A 22705-nucleotide genomic window follows, 5' to 3' on the forward strand; every position below is an offset into this window, starting at 1 on the left:
ATTTTAAAGTAGAATAACCTCAGGTAAATTGTTCCTGCTTCTCCTACCAAGATAATTAAAACAGTCATATCATATTCCTTCTGGTGGAGGCTCTCAGAGTTTATTGGAACCGACTGGCACTGTGGACGCCACCTCCTGCTCTGTGCTATCTGTGAACAATTCCACACATGTTTCTAAGTCTACTCTGGTCAAATTTCCCAAGAACCTCACAATGTTACTAACAAAGAGACGGACAGGAAGGAAAATGTGGAGAAGAAATCAGCATATTTTATTCTCTACATTGTGGAAACAAAATATACAAGAAGAAGAATATAGTCACAGAAAGTTTATTGTTATTGACATCCACTGTCCTCCTGGGCTCTTCCTCTCATTTACTGAAGACTCCAGCTCCTGGCCCAGTCTCTTCCCCTCTCCTCATGTCATCATTCTCAGTGATTTCACTAAAATAGAAAGAGTCAGACAAGGACTGACTTCCTCACTTTCCTTCCATCAAACTTACCAACCGATCCGCATCTGTATCTATAGTTGAAATCCCACCCATGCTCCTATCTATTGACAATGTCTCCAAATGTGCTTAGTACCTTATCTCCTCTTAAATATTCAAGGATTCTACTTCCTGTATTTTCTCTCACTCTTTCCCAGATCATCAATTTCTCCCTCTCTTTATATTAATCCCAGATGTATATCAGTATGCCTTGATACGCCCTCTCTGAAAATACCCTCTCTTAATCCAATCCCGTATCCCCCTCTGCTATTCAGTTTCTCTGAACTCCTTCCTGAGCAAAACCTCTCAAAGCACAAGTTGATTCTTGGTTTCTCTCTTTTGCTGTCTTTAATTTTTGCCTTAACTTATTCCAGTTGGGTTTCGATTCCATCATTTCACTGATACTTTTATCAATTAGTGCTAAATACCATATGTTTTGCCATTTCCATTGGACATTTCCCTTTCCTCATTTTGTTCAATCTCACATTCAATCAGGTAATCACTCCCTCCTTATTAACATACTCTCCTCCATTGGTTCTGAGGACATCACACTCTCACAATCTTCCTCCTACTTCTCTGGCTACTTCCGCTCAGTCTCCTTTCCTGACTCCTCCTCTTCTGCCTGTTTTCTGAAAGTTTCTCTTTCTCTGGGCTCCGTCCAAGAACGTCTCTTCTCTCTCCTGCAAGTTGCTCTTCTACTCTCAACAAGTGAAAGTCCATGTAAATGCCCAAATTCCCACATTTATGCCTCCAAATTTATCAATCAGGCTTTCATCTTGAGAGCGCTCCTTGCCATACATATGAAACCTAACATGTCTAAAGCAGAACTTTCCATTCCCAAGCAAATAACTCTCCCAGGTATCCTTATCCACCTAGATACTCAAGCCTGAAACTAACTGGAGTCTTACCTGTAATTTCTCCCCCTCCCTTAAACTCCATCCATCTTCAATCCAACAGCAAGTCCTCCAGAGACTACCTCCAAAATGTGTCTTGAATTCATGTACTTTATGTCAAAGGCCAACCACCTAGCACAAGACACCGCTATCTTTCACCTCTAATACTGCAATAGCTCCCTTTTTCAGCATTTTCCCTCTAATCCATTCATTGTAATGCGAATACATTGTAAATGTATTTACTTATCTACTGCAGCTCTACCCACTGGAAACTCCGTAAGCAAAGCACCAAGTCTTCGTCATTCTAAACTGAGTGTCTAGAACAGTGCTCTGAATATACTAATCCCTTATTAATGTTTGCTAAATTAATAATAATGATAACACTATGTGACAGTCACAGAATCAACGAATATTATTTTAAGAATTACAAAATCAGCTTTTCCCGTGGAAGGCACTGGGTTGAGAGGAGCGTGGCCCTCTCCTCTCCCACCATGGCGTGTGCTTGTCCACTGACATCGGTGTACTCTGGAAATGGGGAATCACCTGGCAAAAACATCACTTTGCCTGCTGTGTCCAAGGATCCTATTTTGACCAGAAATTGTGAACTTTGTCCACACCCCCTTTCACAAAAATAGTAGACAGCCCTGTGCTTTCAGTGGATTATGCGGTCATCAAACCAGTGCTGAGTCGTGCAGTATGGGCGGAGCAGTAGTCCCAGAGTTCGAGGTGGTGGGACTCATTGTTCTGGACAGGGTGCTTTTGGCAATGTGTGTCGTGGGGGGCCACATGTTTGTTTCAACCAAAACCTGGTGCCATTGGCACTGCTGAGTGAACACAACACAGACGCGATATGCCATCTGCTCTGCCCTGACTGCCTCCACCTTACCAGCACTGGTCATGTCTAAAATTCATTGTAGTGAAGAAGTTCCTGGACTTCCTTTAGTGGCTGAAGATAAAGTTGAAGGCTGCAAGAAAACCAAGGAGGCTGTTTTGCTTCTTAAGAAGCTTAAGGCCTGGAATGAAATAAAAAAGTCTATACCTCTCAGCAAATGAGAGCTGGAAAGAGCAAAATGAGAAACCGTTGTCGTATCCAGCTCAAAGGACCTTGAATCATCTATAATGAGGACACCATTATCACCAAAGCCTTCAGCAAACATCCCTGGAATTACTCTGCTTAATGTAAGCAAACTGAATATTTTGAAACTTGCTCCTGGTAGGCATGTGGGCCGTTTCTGCATTTGGACTGAAAGTGCTTTCTGCAAGTTAGATGATCTGTATGGCACTTGGCATAAAGCTGCCTCCCTCGAGAATAACTACAACTTTTCCACGCACAAGATGTTCAACACAGAACTTAGGAGAATCTTGGAAAGCCCCGAGCACCAAAGAACCCTCTGAGGACCACACAAGAAGAGTCACTGCAAAGTCCTAAAGAAGAATCCACTGAAAAACCTGAGAATCATATTGAAGCTAAACCCATATGCAAAGACCATGCACTGGAACACCATCTTTTGCCAGGCCAAGAACCACCAGCTATGGGTGGATAAAGCAGCAGCAACTCTAGAAGCCAAATCATATGAGAAAGGGGCTCCAGGTAAGAAGCCTGTGATAGGGAAGAAAGGAAAGAAGGCTGTTGGGGTTAGGAAGCTAAAGAAGCCTTTGGTGGGAAAAAGACTGCAAAAAAATAAATAAATAAATAAATAAATAAAAATTAAAAATAAAAAATAAAAATAAAAATAAAATAAAAAAAGAAAAAGACTGCAGCTACCAAGAAATCAGCTGAGAAGAAGCCTGCAGAAAATAAACCCATCACCAAAGAAAAGAGGCTTGTGGCATAAACTTAAATTTGTTTACAAATGTCACATCAGCTAATTTTGAATAAAAACCTGATCAAAGAGGCAGTGAGAAACAAAAAAGAGTTACAAAATCAAAAGACCTTTATAAGCAAACTGGCCATTCTTTTGCAAAAGATACATGTTATCAGTTGCCTTCATTTTAAAAGTTTACTAAACATAATAATGCAAAATTACTATATTCCCATCTCCACCAGCTGCGTATTGTGTGCGTATCAGGTTGTGTTAATTTCTTAAAAGTTCTTTCTCCTCTTCTAATTCCTGTTTCCAGCACCTTTTGATTCAGATTGACCAGGATCTGTCCCCCCTAAAACGCTCTTGATTCCTCCTAAAGTATTTGACTTTAAAAGGCCACCTATCAGAAGCCGAAAATTGTCATTTCCCCAGATGCAGAGGCTTGTCTCATTTCTTTAACCACTAAATTAAATGATAAATCAAAGACAGTCTAAGGGGGTAAAAACTATCAGAAGTCCAACTTGTAAAGCAGAACTGAAGTTGAAAAGCAAGTAGGAATGAGACACACTATCTGGGCATCAGCAGCCACAGGGGAATCCTGCCAAAAAGTCAGAAATAGCTTCTCAAGGGTAACCATTTTTAATCTATTTTATTTCTTTCTATTACTCTGCCTAGGTAACACAAAACGTCAACTGATATGAAACCTTCTAATAAATGCAGCTGGTAATATGGTCTATTTATATTCTTATTTTATTTGATTCCATTATTCTCCTACAATTCTCCTGGTATTAAAAATCCTTTTGATGGTTGCTCTGTTTTCCATTTCCAAAGTCATTAACCTCATTCCCTACCCAAGGTAAAGGGAATGTTCTGTGACAGCCTTGTTTACAGAGAGCAGGAAAGGACTTGGCAGCTGTTCCAAAGTGTCAAACGAGATAGCCTGAAGAATGCTTTAGAAAAGTGTCACCAAATGGGGAAGCCACGTCACACTAACTAGACTGCCTCCTTGTCGATCACTAATAGAATTTTCTGATGTGTACCTCTTGAGAGAGAAAGATTTATTAGAAGGAGGGAGGAGTGCAGGGCAATTTCTTTTGTACCTTTCATATGACTTTTACTGTCTTCAAACTCTCAAAATCATGGGGGTTGTCTTAAAAATGCAAATAAGAAGAAGAAACAACAACAAAAAAGGACTGTTTTAATTTGAATTAAAACACAGTGCCCTTTTGAGAATGATTTTATTTTTAACATCTCAGAATACCTCTAATACACCAAACTTTAACACAAAACTTATCCTTTTTATCTATTTTAAGAGGTATATCTGAGAGTACGCCAAAGTATTCATTTAAACTATGCCCTTATTGAAAAAACACACAATTGGGTAGCAATTGACCAAAGTTCTCTAAGATATTGAAGTAAATAATTTCCTATTCTCGTTACATTTAGTTTCTTGGTGAATTCAATTTGTTCATTCATAGACATTTCTTAAATGCCTACTCTGTGCAGGCACAATTCCAGGCACTTAAAAGCAAATAACATTTAAAATTCAGTTTCTAAATTGTGCTAACCACATATAGGACAAATCAAGTAGTTCACAGTCCAATAGGTAAGAGAAAAAAAGATGATAGTGCGATAGTAGTCAAAAGACTGTCCACAAGGCTTTATTCCCCTGTGCTTTCTCTCTGCCCAACCCTTTCACCTGAATCCTAATCTATTTCTTCTAATCCATGGGATCTCCCATCTTCACTTCAACATCAGGATGTTCAAAACAGATTTTGCCATTGTTCCCAACTCTAATCTGGCTCCATCCCCTAGATTGTCAAAATAATAACCAACTATGAACTTGAAGTAGGTGCAAGGTTCTGCATTAACTGTTACACCGATTATCGTTTTAACCTTCAAAACATTCCTATGAACTAATATTATTAGTCTATTTTACAAATAAGGAAATGACCATCAAAAGATCTTCACTTCATGAAGTTCTACAGGAAATACTTTAGAAATTAAAGGGGAAAAAAGCTTAAAATACAAAAATGGTGACCAAAGTTATTGGTAACATAATAATAAATCTAAAATATCTCTATAGAAAATAATAATATCTAATTTTTAGGGTTTAAAATAAAATAGCCCTAAAATATCGGGCAAAATTAGATGTAAGGTGCAAGAATGTGATTGGAAATAAAGTGCTCTAAAGGCCTTCTATTGTTCAGAAAGAGGTTTTCTATGCCCCTCTTTAGGCAAATAAGCACTTTTAAGGATGAAGAGATGTCCCATATGTCAATAAACACGTTAATAAAAATCGTTAATCAAGAAGAAGTAAAAATCTGAAGTCAGTATGGAGATAATAATATAACTTAAATGCTTGTTAAAAAATGTTTAAAACACACTGAAGTAAGAATTCATCCTAGTTTTAAAAATAAAATAATATATTATACTTACCATTGTTTTGAAGTTTAGTATGATATAAAATAATACTACAAAAAAGAAATAAAATAAAAAAGTGTATGTAATAATTCTAATTTGTGGAGTTTAAAAATAAGATAGACCTAAAATACTAGATAAAAATTAGATGCAAGAGGAAGCAAAGGCATACAACTTTCATAGAAAGAAACAGAACTATCTCTATTTGCAGATGACATAATTGTATATCTAGAAAATCTAAGAGAATCAGTGATATAAATCACTACAAACAATAAGAGAATTTAGCAATGAAACTCTAATATCAATATCCAGAAATCAATACGTTTCATATGCACAAACAAGAACAAACTGGAAAATATAATGAAAGAGAAAACTCAATTTACAGAAACAACAGAAAAGAAAAATACTTGGTTATAAGGTTAACAATAAATATGTAAATTTATGTGAGGAAAATTTTATATTATTTCTAAAATATAAAACAATAGACTTGAACAAATAAAAAGAGAAACATGTTTTCAAACAGGAAGACTAAATATCATAAAGGTATCAATTATCTCTAAGTTAATTTAAAATTTTGCATCAATTCCCAAAAAATGCCAGTAAGTTTTTCCTCCAGATACAGATAAGTTGATATAAAGTTAAGATTGAAAAATAAACAAGCATGATGGAAAAGTTCTGGCAATCCATTGCATCACAATGTAAGTATACCTAATTTTGTATTGTATACTTAAAAATGGCTAAGACACTAAACTTTATATTTTTTTCACCATAATTAAAAAAAAAACACACACACAGAAAAACAGGACAACTCCTCCATACAGATCACCTCTCAAGCATTCTCATCTAATATTACAGATAAGCCCTCCATTTTTAAGGAGTATCTATCTAGTGAACTAGAAATACTGATTGCACTGAACTTCAGTACATTCCTTCAAGTGTGATATGCTTCAGCTTTGTTCAGTGCCTGACACAGAGTGAGCAATTGATAAATATAAATTATAGGTAACTTCCAACTTTTCCTGTAAATGTATTGAGTTATTGATGAATGTATGTGGAGTTCCAAAAAAAAAAGAATAAAAGAAAAAGAAAAGGAAAAATCACCAAGAAGGTCTAAAGAGAAGAAAAAAAAATGAGTGAGACTATCTCAAATAGGTATTAAAATATCACTATAAAAACAATATATAGCATCAGAAGAACAACTGGACAAAAGGAACTATGCAGAAATAGACCCAAGTGTATATGTAAATTTATCATGTGATTAAGATGATATATTTCAAGTCAGTGGAGGAAAAATATGAAATTATTAATAAATAGTATTGAGAAAACTGAAAGTTCATTTGGAAGAATTATCATTGATCTATACTTCACAACATACACCAGCATAAACTCCAAATAAATTATACATGTAAATGTAGATAGATAGACAGATAGATAGATAGATAGATAGATAGATAGATAGATAGATAAGAAAGTTAGGAAGGAAGGAAGAAAGGAAGGAAGGAAATGACAGAAGCACTATAACAAGACAGGATTAAGTTCCTATGTTACCTGGGAGAGGGAAAGAAGTTCCTAACCATGAGTCAATGTCCAGAAGCAATAAAATAAGAATGGGTAATTGTGAAAAATTCAAAATTAAAAAAGCTTTGTAAGACAAAAACAATAACATTATATGCAAAATCAAAAAGACAAATGACAACAGTAAGCCAGAAAAAAATATTTGCAATTATTTTACAGCAAAGGTGATATCTCTAATATATGGTTTCTAAAAATCCAGAAGAAATAAAAACTAATAGAAAAATAGGATACTAAATACCTGTTGGAATGGCCAAAATCCAAAACACTGAAAACACCAAATGCTGGCAAGGATGTAAAGCAACAGGAACTCTCATTCACTGCTGGCAGGAAAGCAGGATGGTACACTCACTTTGGGAGACAGTTTGGCAGTTTCTTAGAAAACTAAACATAGTCTTAGCATACTATCCAACAATCCCACTCTTTGGTAATTATCCAAATGAGTTGAAAACTTATGTCCACACAAAAACCTGCACATGGATATTTATAACAGTCTTATTTGTAAGTATAAAAAATTGGAAGTAACTAAGATATCCTGTAGTTGGTGAATGGATAAACTATGGTATATCTGGACAATGGAATTTTATTTAGTGCTAAAAGGAAATGAGCTATCAAGTCATGAAAAGACATGGAAGAAACTTAGATGCATATTACTAGGGTTAAAGAGGCCAGTCTGTAAAGGCTACATACTGAATGATTCCAACTATATGGCATTTTGTAATAGGCAAAACTATAGAGACAGTTAAATGATGAGTGGTTGAAAGAGGTTGGAGTATAGGGAGGGATGCATAGACAAGTACAGAAAATTTTTAGGTCACTGAAACTATTTTGTACAACACTACAATGTTGGATACATGCCATTATAAAACATTTGTCATAACCCATAGAATGTACAACACCAAAGGGAATAGATGTTATTATAAAATATATCTCTGTCAAAACACATAGAATGTACAACACCAAGAGGCAATCCCAACATAAACTATAGACTTTGGATGACAATGAAATGTTAATGAAGATTCATTAAAACAAGTGTATCACTGGTTCAGGACGTCAGTAGTGGGGGAGGTTGTACATGTATAAGTTGAAGGGTGTATAGTAATTCTTTGCACTTTCACTCAGTTTTGCTGTAAATCTAAAACTACTATAAAAATAAAGCCTACTAAAAGCAACAAATTAATAAATCAGTAAATAAAATTGATTAAAAGGAGGAGAGGCAGGAAAAAAAATATTTGAAGGAACAGTGGTCAAAATTTGATGAAAACTACAAAGCAACAATCCAAGATGTTCAGACAACTCCAAGAAGAAACATTCTTTTAAACAAAAAAAAGATACATCATAATCAAATTTATGAAAATAAATGTTAAGGAGAAAATCTTAAGGCTAGAGAAAGAAATATTAACACATTATTTATAAAAGAACAAAGATAATTATGACAGCTTACTCCTAGACAGAAACCATGCTGTCCAGAAGACAATGTAATGATGCCTTAAAAGTAATGAAAGAAAACCTTGAATACTATACTCAATGAAACTCTAAAAATGAAAACAAAATGAAATCTTGCTGAGATCAACAAAAGTTGAGAGAATTTCACCCGCACACATGCATGTGAACAACCAAGGTAATGAACTACAGACCATCAAGTAAACCTATGTAGGCTTAACACTCTCGATTTTTTCCATGAATTGATTTCATGGACTATTGCTGTACAGTCAGATACTCTAATTCAGTGGTTCTCAAGCCTGGATGTACAGTAGAACTATCTAAGAAACTTTCTAAAATTAGAGTTATCCATGTTCCAGCCCAGAGAAATTAAGTAAGACTTACAATGAGCGGGGGTTGGCCCCCGCAAGTGATTCTATTATTCAGGTAGGGCTAAAATTGAATCACCCTTTAATTATATATTCTCACCCTTTAAATTCCTACCCAATTTTCAATGTCCAACCTGCTCTGCTGAAAATAGCTGGCATACAGTTCAGACATGTTTTCCACTAGTCAACTAAAAATAAATATAATGAACAGGGATATTCCACATAAGGAATATCAAGTGAAAAATGTCATACTTTATCTGCCATCAAAATCCAATTTACATGTTTACTTCACCCACTGGGCTGAAAAGAACCCTTAGCTTCTCATGAGGGCCGCATTCTCAGATCTTCCAGACCTATAAGCCAGTCAATCTTGTGTATGGTTTCATGTATTCAGGAGAAAACAAAGGAGAGAAATGGCAGTTCATTACCTCTGTTGCCATCTGGACCGTTCCTTTCTGTGTTCAACTTCTGCTTTTCTCCCATAGGCTCTTCCTTTGCTGGATTGACAAACTCCTGAAATCTCTATCATCAACCGTTCAAGGGCTTCTCTTTCCCACTCTGCTCTATGATACAGTCTGAAGCACTGTTGTGTTAGTAAGGAAAAACGTCTGTTTCTTCCAATCTGGCTTAATAGGTTTAAACTCAAGCCTATTAAGATAAAACCAAAGCAAATGTTTCTTTCCCTAGCCCAACATTTATTTGTCCTAGATAACAATTTTCTAGTCTTTTCTACAATAAAAATCATTTTTTCAAACCTATATTAGGGGAGTTCAATCTCTGTTACAAACTACACAAGAAAAAAGAGATTTTCACAAGAATTGGAGTATTTTAAAGGCATTTCATGTCTTTTTTTAAAAATTAAATTTATTGGGGTGATAATGGTTAGTAAAGTTACATAGGTTTCCAGTGTACATTTCTATAATACATCATCTATATATCACATTGTGTGCTCACCACCCAGAGTCAGTTCTTCTTCCATCACCATGTATTTGACCCCGTTTATCCTCTTCTACCACCTTCCCCTGCCCTTTACCCTCTGGTAACCACTAAACTATTGTCTGTGTCCATGAGTTTTTGTTTCTTTCTTTGTTTGTCATGTTCCTTTGTTGTTTTCAGTTTTATATCCCACATGAGTGAAGTCATATGGTTCTCGACTTTTTGTGTCTGACTTATTTCACTTAGCATAATAATCTCAAGATCCACCCATGTTGTAGCAAATGGCAGTACTTCATCTTTTCTTATAGAAGAATAGTATTCCATTGTGTATACTGTGTTTTTCCAAAAATAAGACCGGTCTTATATCAATTTTTGCTCCAAAAGATTCATTAGAGCCGATTGTCCGGGCTTATGTTCAGGGGATGTCATGCTGAAAAATCATGCTAGGTCTTATTTTCTGGTTAGGTGTTATTTTTGGTGAAACATGGTATATACCACATCTTCTTTATCCAATCATCTATTGAAGGACACTTTCATTATTTCCATGTCTTGGCCACCATAAATAATCTAAAGCCATTTCATTTCTAGTAAAATCCCTGACAATATGGGGTGGCCAATGAACTAATTTGATTATTAATTGAATCCCTGCTTACTCTCAAAATTCTACTACTTTGGATGATAAATTATATGTTTACTTTGTGGACCAAATGAACACAGTTTTCATCAGAATGTCACAGAAGGAATTTTACCTACATTAGCTAACATTCATGAACTAGTTGATTCATGTGGCCTAAACTTTCATCCTGTGCTGTTATGCCACAAACTGTTCAAAAAGGCCAAACTGTTACAGTTCCAGTAATTGGAACTAAGGCTGAATGCAATTAATCCTATAGGTTTGAGCTGTTACATTTGAGTCTCCTAAAATTATATTACACGACTATTGTATTAGGAATGCTTGCTAGCAAATTGAAAATTAGAGTAGGTATTAATAACGCCTGTACACTTGGTTTGTATCTATTATTCATATGTCACACCAGGACCATTCTTGACCCACATCATTCTCAGTAAAACATTCATGCAATTACACATATGAATTTATGATAGGATGGTCTCCTACTGATATAATTCAGGTATTTCTTGCAAATAACTTGATTTCTTACAACCTCCAGCTTAATTTCTATCTATGTTTACCCTCAGGAGTTACTGACATATGTTTTCCACTTTTTCTGGTTAAGAATTCCATCCTTCACTATTTAAATACTGGGCTAAACACTGGTATTATCAATAGCATAACATAATGAAAAAGTAGGAAGAAATACAATAGATTCACCATGGTTTAGCCCAAATTACTGAAATGGAAGTACCTAATAAAAGTGAAAAGAATATTTAGCTAACTTCCTATGTGTGCTGAGAATAGATAACAGTGACTTCCCCACTCAAGAAGGACTTCCTGTTGTAAAAACTATGTATTATGTCAGATGGTACTACCTTGTTTCCCCAAAAATAAGACTTAGCTGGACAATCAGCTCTAATGCGTCTTTTGGAGCTAAAATTAATATAAGACCTGGTATTATATTATATATTATATTATATTAATTATATAAGACCCGGTCTTATATTATAGTAAAATAAGACCTGGTATTATATTATATTATATTATATTATATTATATTATATTATATTATATTATAAAGACCCAGTCTTATAGTAAAATCAGACCGGGTCTTATAATAATTTTTGCTCCAAAAGAGTCATTAGAGCTGATTGTCCAGCTATGTCTTACTTTTGGTGAAACACGATATATTTATCGGGGGCATCACTTCATAAATTATGTAAATGCCTAATCACTGCACTGTACATCTGAAACTAAAATAAAATAATATTGAATATCAACTATAACTATATACATAGTCACGGGATGTAAAGTACAGCATGGGGAATATAGTTGGTGGTATTATAATAGCTATGTATGGTGTCGGATAGGTAGTAGACTTAGTGGAGTTATCACTTTGTGAAGTGTGTAAATGTCTAATCATTATGTTGTTTTGTACACCTGAAACTAATAATGAAAGAATAAAATAAGAAGGACTTCCTGAGGGCAACTGGATGAAAACAATCCCCATAGAGCCAACTCTATAGCAATGGTTTGGTTATATTAACTCTAATAGATCCATTCATAAAATCTTCTAAATGAAATTAGTTTATTTTAAATGACAAATGAATTTATAGCAATTATTTCTACATGGCTATTTACTATAAATAAGCTAGATCTTTAGCCCAGGGCACCACTGATATATAGCAGGCATGTTACTCAGTAGAAATATACCAGAGTGATGTGCTACACCCATTGACCTTTCCAAATAATCTTTCTTTGTCAACAAAAGGCAATGTTAATTTCCTCAAGAGTAAGAGCTGGTGTAGTTGTCAAAGATAAAGGAAAAGGACATAATAGCTGCAAACTTCAAATGTGCCCTGGATACTTAAATAATGATAGCAAAAGAGATCAGTGACCTCGAGAATGACAACATACTAAAGAGGGATTTAGAGGTCCCCAAGTATAATGTATTCACCGACACTTTTTATTTCAAATGGACAAGCAATGGAGAATTAATGCCCTGTGGAACTCATGGCTATGCATCGAAATTCACTGTGTTACCAAGACTTATGGGCCCTCCAAACAACCCAGGTGAAGGTGGCACTTTTTACGGTGTGCCTGACCAGCAGAATACAGATTTGATTTTTCGACTCTTGAGAAAAATACAAAGCAGTCACTTTGAGCTAAGACTCCAAATTACAGCTGTGGTTCAGCTTAGATTCCTCTTGTAGAATAAAACTTGCTGACTAAGGCCATAAGATTTGATTTATCTTTTCCTTTTAATGGTGTTTATCAGAATAGAATTGGTCTCTTGTTACCACTCTGAATATATCGGGCTTTGCTGGATACCTAGCTCAGTACATTTATTCTAACCTCATTGTGGCTATCAGGAAATGAATTTGCTAATTAATAGGAGAAACCAAAGAATAAATATAGAGAGTAAATGCAAAAGGATAATATTCTTTAGGAATGGTCTCAATTCTATTTCAGATAACTCCCTCTTGGCCAAATAACACACAAAGCAAAGAATACAGGGGCTTTCAGCCATGAAGAGGCAAAGAAAAGAAAAAAACAGCAGATTGAATATAGAAATAATTTGTCATCTCTAAAGACTTCCAAAGTGCAATAAAAGACTGTTTGGAATCTAATTGAAATGATTCGGGGAATGAAATGACATCAGCGCTTGGTGAAGGCACATTAGAAAAATACAGTTGCTTGAGTGAACAACTAACGGAGCCCTCAGTTTGGACTAATGGTGCATGGGAAAGGCACCTTCTAGTGTCACCCACTTCACCACCACCACAAATCAACATGATGGAACAAACTGAAGACTCTAGGTAGGCCCCTGCATGGTGCGTGTCAGTGAGACCGCTTCTGACTTCAACTGGAAGTAATTGTGATAAGAACAAAACAATGAAAAACAGGGCTTTGCCAAACTCTCCACAAAAATCCTGTTTCCAGCTCCCCTGAAGATGAACAGTGCTGTGCCTTCCCCTACAAAAACATTAGAGCACAATGCTAGTCCCTGGGAAATGGAAGGGGATGCCTGAACCCTATATTTCTTTCAAATAATTATTATTTGAAATAATTAACTGATATTAGATACACATTATGAAGTATGAGGCAGACACTGTACTTAGCAATGGGGTCCCTACAAGTCACAACACTTGTTTAACTTTGTTCATGAAGTTACTGCCTACTGAGTGATAAATTATACTACTACAATATGGTTACACTAAAAATATATATATAGTTTAGAATAATTTGCTTCATCTGAATGTCTCCCATACGTGGAGATGTCTAACAGTGATGCTGAAGCATGACTATGAGTGCACCACGCAGATAAGGCAGAGAAAGGTATACCCACCTGACATGGAGAATGAAATAATTAGCATGAATATCCAGAACTCCTATTGCCAAGGAACACTGAAGGGGATTGTGCAGTGAGGGTCAAGTTGCTGTCCAACTGTGGGTGCCCTTTTAAGTTTCGACCCTAAGCATTAACAGGGACTTCCTAATAAAATCTTCCCTTGAAAGAGTTGTCTATTTTCTTTCCCTCCATTTCCTGTCTTCACATTTTTTTTTTTATTGAACCTACTCCAAACAGGCATTTGACTCCATCATGCCACTAAAACAGTCCTTGCCCAAGTCACCAATAATCTTTATGTTACTGAATCCAAAGTCAATTTTTAATCCTAAAAATGTTATCTATCAACAGCATTTAATAAAATGTCCACATCTTCTTTTTGAAACACTTTCTTCCTTTGGCATTTGGGACACTAGTCACTTGGCTCTCTTTATATCTCAATCTCCTTTGGGTTCCTCTTCATTTCCTTGCACTCTAAATGTTAGAGAGCCCCAGGATTCAGCCCTCAGACCTCTTCTGTGCTCTATTCAAACTTTCTAGGACATCTCACACATCCTCACACTTTTAAAAAGTATTTATATGCTGATGACTCCCACATTTATACCTCTGGCCTAGATCTCAAACATGAACTCCCAAGTTCACATCTTTCACTGGATACTAAACATTTACACTTGGAAGTCTCATATTCTCAGCCTTATCACATCACCAAAGAAACTTCTTACTCCTCCTCCAATCTGTTTTTTCTCTAATCTTACCCTTAGTTAATGTTACCTCCATGTTTTCATTGTTTATGCCAGAAATTTTCATAACTCTTTCTCTTATATCCCACATTCAGTCCAACACCAAATCTTCAAAATTCAGAATCTGACCCCTTCTCAGCATCCCTACAGCCAAAATCTTGATCCAAGCCATAATCATCTCTCACTGAGAATATTGTAATAGCCTCCACAAAAGGCCTCCCTGCTTCTGTTCTTTTCATCAGAGTGATTGTTTAAAAATTTAAATCAGATCATGTAATTCCTCTGCTCCAATTCCTTGAATGACTTCTCACCCAAGTCAGAGCAGAATCAACAGTTCCCTCCCAGCACTACTACCCTTGAACTAACTCCCATCACTTTTTTGCCTACTCCCTGTTTGCTTAGCCTGAGCCACACTGGCCTTCTTGCTAATCCTTAAATATGCAGAAGAGTCTCCCCCTTCTGAGTCTTTATACTTACTCTTCCATTCGCTTCTAAAGCACTTATCTCATGGAATGACATGGCTCACTTTCTTAATACCCTATTGAAGTATCACCTTCTGAATCCAGTCAAGATGGCAGAGTAAGTAAATACTGTGATTACCTCCTCTCACGACCATATCAAAATTACAACTAAATTATAGAACAACCACTATTAAGAATCACCTGAAGTCTAGCAGAACTGAAACCCTACAACTAAGGACATACAGAAGAAACCATCTTGTGACTGGTAGGAGGGGCAGAGACATGGAATGGGCTTGTCTCACACACACGTGTGATCTTTAAAAACTGGGAGGGATAACTTGGCTGTGGAGGTCCCCCATCCTGGAAGAGCAACGGGTACCAGCCACTCCCTAGCCCAGGGTTTCAGTGCCAGGGAGAGAAGTCCCCATAATTTCTGGTTATGAAAACCAGCAAATTGTGGCTGATTGAGATGAGACACCTGCACTCCCAGCTGCTCCTCTTAAAGGGCCCATGCACAGACTTACTTGCTGGCAGACTCACTCGCTTTCAGCTCAGTGCTGGGGAAGCAGATCAAAAGGAACCAGGAACTTATGAGGAAGAACTGAATTGTTGGGCTTCAGGGCAAGGGCTGAAGTGGCAGCTTTCTCCCGGACAGAGAAGCTGGCAGAAGCCATTGTTTCTTTGTTGGGCCTGCCCACCTCCTGGTGTGTAGATGCAGGCAGCCACCATATCTGAGTCTCGATCAAACTAGCTGAGCTATTCATTCACCCTGATTCCCTGAGACCCTGCCCCACCCAACTTTCAGACTACCCCCTAACTCCCCCCACCAAGCCTCTTCCAATCTTCCAGTGGCTTTTACAGATAAACAGCTTGTCTTGGCTCATGCAGAGGACTTTCCTAAAATCTCTCACAGACTCATAAAACCCAAACAAGCAGCATCTGGCTTCAGCATATCCTGTACCACTTGCTGAGAAACCCTAAACCCAGCACTAGCAACAGCTGGCTTTGGTTCCAGCTTGGCCTCTCAAGGCATCTATAAGCCTAGTGTGGGTGGTGGCCATCTGTGGATTTCTTTCTGGCTCATACCAGATAATGCAAAGCAGGGCACAGGCTGCAGCTAAACTTGGCCTTCAGTGGGTCCCCTCCCAGGAGGCCCTGGAACTAGCATAGCTGGTGGCCAGCTTCAGACTAAGTGGAGCATCATTTGGCTGCTTCCCAGGATGACACACCAAAGGGCAGACTGCTCAGGCACCAAAGCCCTGCTGAAGTAAATCCTACTCATAGAGTCAGCCCCTGTACAACAGCTCCTCCACTGTGGTCATACCCAATCCTTAAAACCAATCATCCTGATGGTAAATCCCTCCTATTGACATGCAAATAGCAGCCAAGTCTCAACCGCAACAGGAGGGAACACACAACCCACACAAGGGATACACCTGGAGTACCTGGCTCAGGTGACCAGAAAAATTGTGCCACTGAGCCCCACAGGACACCTACTACATAAGACCACTCTACTAAGACCAGGAGACATAGCAGATCTACCCAATACTTAGAAACAAACACAGGGAAGTAGACAAAATGGGGAGACATAGAAACATGCCCCAAATAAAAGAACAAAACAAAGCTCCAGAAAAAGAACTAAAAAAAATGGATATAAGCAATCTACCAGGTGCAGAGTTCAAAATACTGGTTATAAGGATGCTCAGTCATCTCAGGGAGAACTTCAACAAGGAGATAAGAAACATAAAAATTGAGATAGAAAACATAAAAAAAAAGAACAAGTGAGAAAGAAAGAATACAATAACTGAAGAAGACTTTAGAGGAAATCAAGAGGAAATTAGTGAAGCAGAGGATCAAAACTATGATTTAAAAGGCAAGGTAGCAGAAAACACCCAATCAGAACAGCAAAAAGAAAAAAGAATCTAAAGAAAATAAGGATAGTTTAAGGGGCCTCTGGGAGAACCTCAAGTGTACCAACATTTGAATCATAGGGGTACCAGAGGAGAAGAGAGAGAGCAAGGAAATAAACCCATTTGAAAAAAACCAAAAAAAAGACGGAAAACTTCCCTAACTTGATGAAGGAAATAAATATACAAGCCCAGGAGTCAAAGAGAGTCCTAAACAAGATGAACTCAAAGAGGCCAACACCAAGACACATCATAATTAAAATGCCAATGTTAAAGACAAAGAAAGAATCTTAAAAGCAACAAGAAAAAAGCAGTTAGTTACCTACAAGGGAGCTCCTGTAAGACTATCAGCTGATTTTTCAACAGAAACTTTGTAGGCCAGAAGGGAATGTCAGGAAGTATTCAAAGCTGTGAAAACCAAGGACTTATAAACAAGGACCTACCCAGCAAAGCTATCGTTTAGAATCAAAGGACAGAAAAAGAGCTTCTCAGACAAGAAAAAAATCTAAAGGAGCTTATCACCACCAAACCAGAATTACAACGAATGTTAGAGGGACTTTTTTAAGACAAAAATAAAAAATATGAAAAATAAAATGACAGTAACAACATACCTATCAATAATTACTTTCAATGGAAATGACTTAAATACTCCAATCAAAAGCTAGAGGGCTGAGTGGATAAGATAACAAAACCCTTACATATGCTGCCTACAAGAGACCCATTTCAGATTGAAAGTAAAGGGATGGGAAAAAAGATATTTCATGAAAATGGAAAAAACAAACAAAAAATCTGGCTAGTAGTACTCATATCAGACAAAATAGACTTTAAAACAAAGGCTATAAACAAGAGACAAAGAAGGACTCAGTAATCCCATTCTGGGTATTTATCCAAATAAACCCAGAACTCTACTTCAAGGGGACATGTGCATCCATATGTTCACTGCAGCATTGTTTACAATGGCAAGATGTGGAGGCAGCCTGGGTGTCTGTAGACGGAAAAATGGATAAAGAGGAAGTGGTACATATATATACAATGGAATATTGCTTTGCCATGGAAGGGATTGGGTTTTTGCCACGTGCAGTGGTATGGATGGACCTGTAGGGTATTGTGCTAAGGGGAATATGCCAGATAGAGAAAGACAGATGCAATGTGATTTTGCTTACATGTGGAATCTGAAGAACAAAATAAACAAAATAGAAACAAACTCGTAGATACAGAGAACATTTTGATGTTCGCCTGATGGGAAGTGGTTGGGGGAGGGGGGAGAAAAGGGCAAAGGTATTAAGAAGTAAAAATTGGTTGTTACACCATAGTCATGGAATGTAGGGTACAGCATAAGGAATATAGTCAATAGTATTGTAATGACTATGCATAGTGTCAGATGGGTGTGTGACACATATCATCTTCTTTATCCATTCATCTGTGATAGATATTTAGGTTGTTAACATGTCTTGGCTAATGTAAATAATGTTGCCATTAATATGGGGGCTCAGACAGCTTTTCAAAATAGTGATTTCATCCCCTTCATATAAATAACTAGAAATAGAATTGCTAAATCATATGGTAGCTCTATTTTTAATTTTCAGGGAACCTCCATACGATTTTCCAGAGAGGATGCACCAATTTACATTTCCACCAACAGTGCAGTGCACAAGTGTTCCTTTTTCACTGCATCCTTGCCAACACTTATATCTTGTCTTCTTGATAATACATTGTTTCCCCAAAAATAAGACCTAGCCGGACAATCAGCTCTAATGCATGTTTGGAATAAAAATTAATATAAGACCCAGTCTTATTTTACCATAATATAAGACAGGGTATAATATAATATAAGATATGATATGATATGATATGATATGATATGATATGATATAGTATAACAACATAATATAATACCGGGTATAATATAATATAATATAACATAATATAATATAATATGGTATACTGTAGTATAATATAATATAATACCGGGTCTTATATTAATTTTTGCTCCAAAAGACACATTAGAGCTGATGGTCCGGCAAGGTATTATTTTCGGGGAAACATGGTAGCCATTCTAACAGCTGTGAAGTGATATCTCATTGTAGATTTATTTTTAATTGAGGGATAATTGACATACTCATATAATATTACATTAGTTTCAGGTATACAATATAATGATACCACATTTCTATATACTACAAAATAATCAGCACAATAGTCTAGTTAACATCCATCACCACATGTAATTACACATTCTTTTCCTTGTGATGAAAACTTTTAATATCTACTCTCTTAACAACTTTAAATTATACAATACAGTATTATTACTATTATATATTACATATTATTATTATATTACATATGATATATACAGTATTAATAGTATTACTACAATATAGCATTATTACTATGACTATCATTCTGTACCTTATATCTTCATGACATTTATTTTATAACTGGAAGTTTGTTAACTTTTGAAGTCTGTACCCCCCCCACCATCCCTGACAACAATCAATCTATTCCCTTTATTTATGAGTTTAGGGTCTTTTGGGGGAGGAAACATGGTGGGTTAGATTCTACATATAAGCGAGGTCTTACGAGTATTTGTCTTTCTCAGTCTGACTTATTTAACTTAGCATCTCATTGTGTTCAATTTGCGTTTCCCTGATGATTAACGAGGTTGAGCCCCTTTTCATGTACCTTTTGGCCATTTATATGTTTTCTCTGGAAAAATGCCTATTTAGACCCTCTTCCCATGTTTTGATTAAACTGTTTAAGTTAAACTTTAATTAAATTTCCTGAGTAGAACGTTTTTATTCCTACAGAATTTTATGAGTTCTTTATATTTTTGTATATTTTGGATATTAACCCCTTATCAGATATCTGAAGCTTTTTAGTTTGATGTAGTCTCACTTGTTTATTTTCACTTTTGTTGCAATTTATTTTGATGTCAAATCCAAAAAAAAACAACATTGCCAAGACTGATGTTAAGGAGCTTACCCCCTGTGTTTCCTTCTACGAGTTTTATGGTTTCAATTTTTATGTTCAAGTCTTGAAACCATTTTGAGTTGATTTTTGCTTATAGTGATAGGATTCCAGTTTCATTCTTTTGCATGTGGATGTCTAGTTTCCCCAACACCATTTATTGAAGACAGAATATCCTTTCTCCATTGTATATTCTTGGCTCCTTCACTGTAAATTAATTGACAATATATGCTTAGATTTATTTCTGCCATTTCTGTTCTGTTCCATTAATCTGTGAGTATGTGTCTCTTTTTATGACAATGCCATTGTGAAACAATAGAAAATATACCAAGGTGCCAAAAAAAAAACATATACAAGTGGCGACTCCACTTGTATACGTTTTTTTTGGCACCCCAAGTAAATTGGATTGTGCCGCTTGTTCCTAGCACAGCTCTTAAAACCCTTGTAATTTCCTAAGTGGTAGGAGCATTAGGAGCATATTTTGATCCAATATTTGGTCTTTGACCCTGGTTCCTGACACCAAGCTCTAAATATCTTGGAATTTCCTGGATGCTGAGAGTGTCTTTTGTTCTAATGAGTTGACTCTATGTGGGCTCCTTTGGGTGCTGGTTACCAGAAAGATCAAGATCCAGCCCCATCCCTACCACTCTAGAGAAAGGAGAGGGCTGGAAATGGAGTTAACAATTGATCAAGCCTATGTGAGGAAGCGTCCAGAAAGCCCAATTGTTTGGGGATCAGAGAGCTTTCAGGTTGGTGAACACGTGGATTTTTGGAAGCATGACCGCCTGAAAGGGTATAGAAGCTCCAGGCCCCTTCCCACCTTGCTCTGTGCTTCTTTTCCGTCTGGGTGTTCATCTGTATCCTTTATCATGTCTTTTACAATAAGCTAGTAAACAGTAAGTAAACTGTCTTCCTGAACTCTGTTGAGCATAATGTTAGATGTGGGCTTTATTATGTTGAGGCATGTTCCTTCTATATACAGTTTGTTGAGAATTTTTATCATGAATGGATGTTGAATTTTGTCAAATGCCTTTTCTGCATTGTGGAGATGATCATATAATTTTTAACCTTCATTTTGTTAATGTGATGTATCACATTGATTTGCAGATGTATCTTGGTTTTCCTTGTGGACTCAAGCTCCATTGGCTTATAGAGCTAGATATTTGGGCGGCTCATTTCTCAGAAGGAAGTCTTAAAAGTTGGGGCACAGTAGGTGGGGTCCAAACCCTTCACTCATGAGGGAAAAGCTAGGAGTTGTGAGTTTTCTCCCAGTTGGGTGTTTCCATGCCATGGTGGGTGGGATTTATGACAAGATTGTGCCTCAGGTCTCCTACCCATTTCAATGTAGGGTTTTTTCTCATTTGCCCAATGTGTAGAAATCATTCAGCAAGTTTCTGGATTTCTTTTAGAGGGAATTGTTCCATATGTTGCTGTAGATTTAGTGTGTCTTGGGGAGGAGGTGAGTTCAAGAGCCTTCTATGTCACCATCTTGACCTGGAACTCCCCCAACCTCTGAAATTTTAAGAATCTTTTTTAACCATTCTCATGTATATTTTTATAGGACAATTATTAAACCCTTAAATCACATTTCAATATTCTGAAGGACATTTCTTATTTCTAAAAGTGTTTTATCAAATTTATAATCTTGTGTAATTATGGGGCTATTTTATAGTCTTAGAGTTGACTTTTTCTATTTTTCTTTTGAAGTCTTTAAACACTTACTAGTCAGTTTGTCTGGAATTAATAACTGTATTCAATTATAATCAGTTGTTATAGGTACTGTACCACGTGATCTTATCCTTAAAATAAATTAGTTTTGACCCTGGAATCTATACTCTGGACATGTGTTAATTTTCCCATGATGACGTGTCCTCAGGCAGAGAAACCAGGATCAGAGTACATGTTATGCATGTTTCTAGTGTGCGGGGAGCACTGTGAGGGTTTCTCTGTAGCAGAGACCAAAGGGCACGCTTCTCACAGGAGGCCTTTATAACATGCTAACCAATGACCATAGGGCGGGTTTATAAGAGACGTGAGAGAGAGCCTGACTGGTGCTGTCAGGCCCAAACTGATGAGCATCCAAAGCCCATCACTTAAAAGAAAAGTTAAATGTGGTTGGCTTAGTTTTTATTGCCTATTTACCCGTTAGGAGAAACAAACAGCCATAGGGGAAACTTTTAGGCTATTTCCAATGGGATTCCATCGCTTGAAAAAATTATAGAACTTTTTCCTGGAAATATCTTTAGAGATCATTTAGTTCAACACTGTCCCCTCCCTAGTTTTGGTTCATACTTCATTTTTCTGTTTGCTGGCATGAAGAGATGCCTCTATTTTTAAACATCTATACATATAAACATTTGTGCACGAATAGCCAATGTGAAAGTTGCACAGGATGTGGTTATTATAGGTTATTTGATTTCCTTCACATCTCTTCTCCTTAAAGCTCTAATGCAATGACCTTTCATGAGTAAACATTAGGAAAAGCACATTAAATACTTGATTCTGAGAGACCTAAATCCTAAGGGAGCAAGGAGTGGTGTGGGATTGAGAAAAGGCAAAACCATAGAAGGCATATATGAGAATCTGAAGCTCAAAGGAAATGTTAGGAGCAAAGAATGGGTTCTACCCAGGCCCTCATTTGGTCTAAGGAGACTGTCAGAGTGGGTCACCAAGTGGAGATGAAGGAAAAGAGTCAGGCTGCTGTAATAGAACCTCAATTTGGAAAAAAAATATTAGTCAATTTCCC

General features: G+C 36.7%; 1 pseudogene; it reads left to right on the plus strand.

Annotated features, from left to right (window-relative positions):
* Positions 1-1868: 1868 nt before the first annotated feature.
* On the plus strand, positions 1869-3268 carry LOC141571876 (large ribosomal subunit protein uL4-like; annotated as a pseudogene).
* The last annotated feature ends 19437 nt before the right edge of the window (positions 3269-22705 follow it).

This window comes from Rhinolophus sinicus, chromosome 2 (genome assembly GCF_057876585.1).
Source record: "Rhinolophus sinicus isolate RSI-liver-muscle chromosome 2, RSI-T2T, whole genome shotgun sequence".
In the NCBI taxonomy this organism is placed as follows: domain Eukaryota; kingdom Metazoa; phylum Chordata; class Mammalia; order Chiroptera; family Rhinolophidae; genus Rhinolophus; species Rhinolophus sinicus.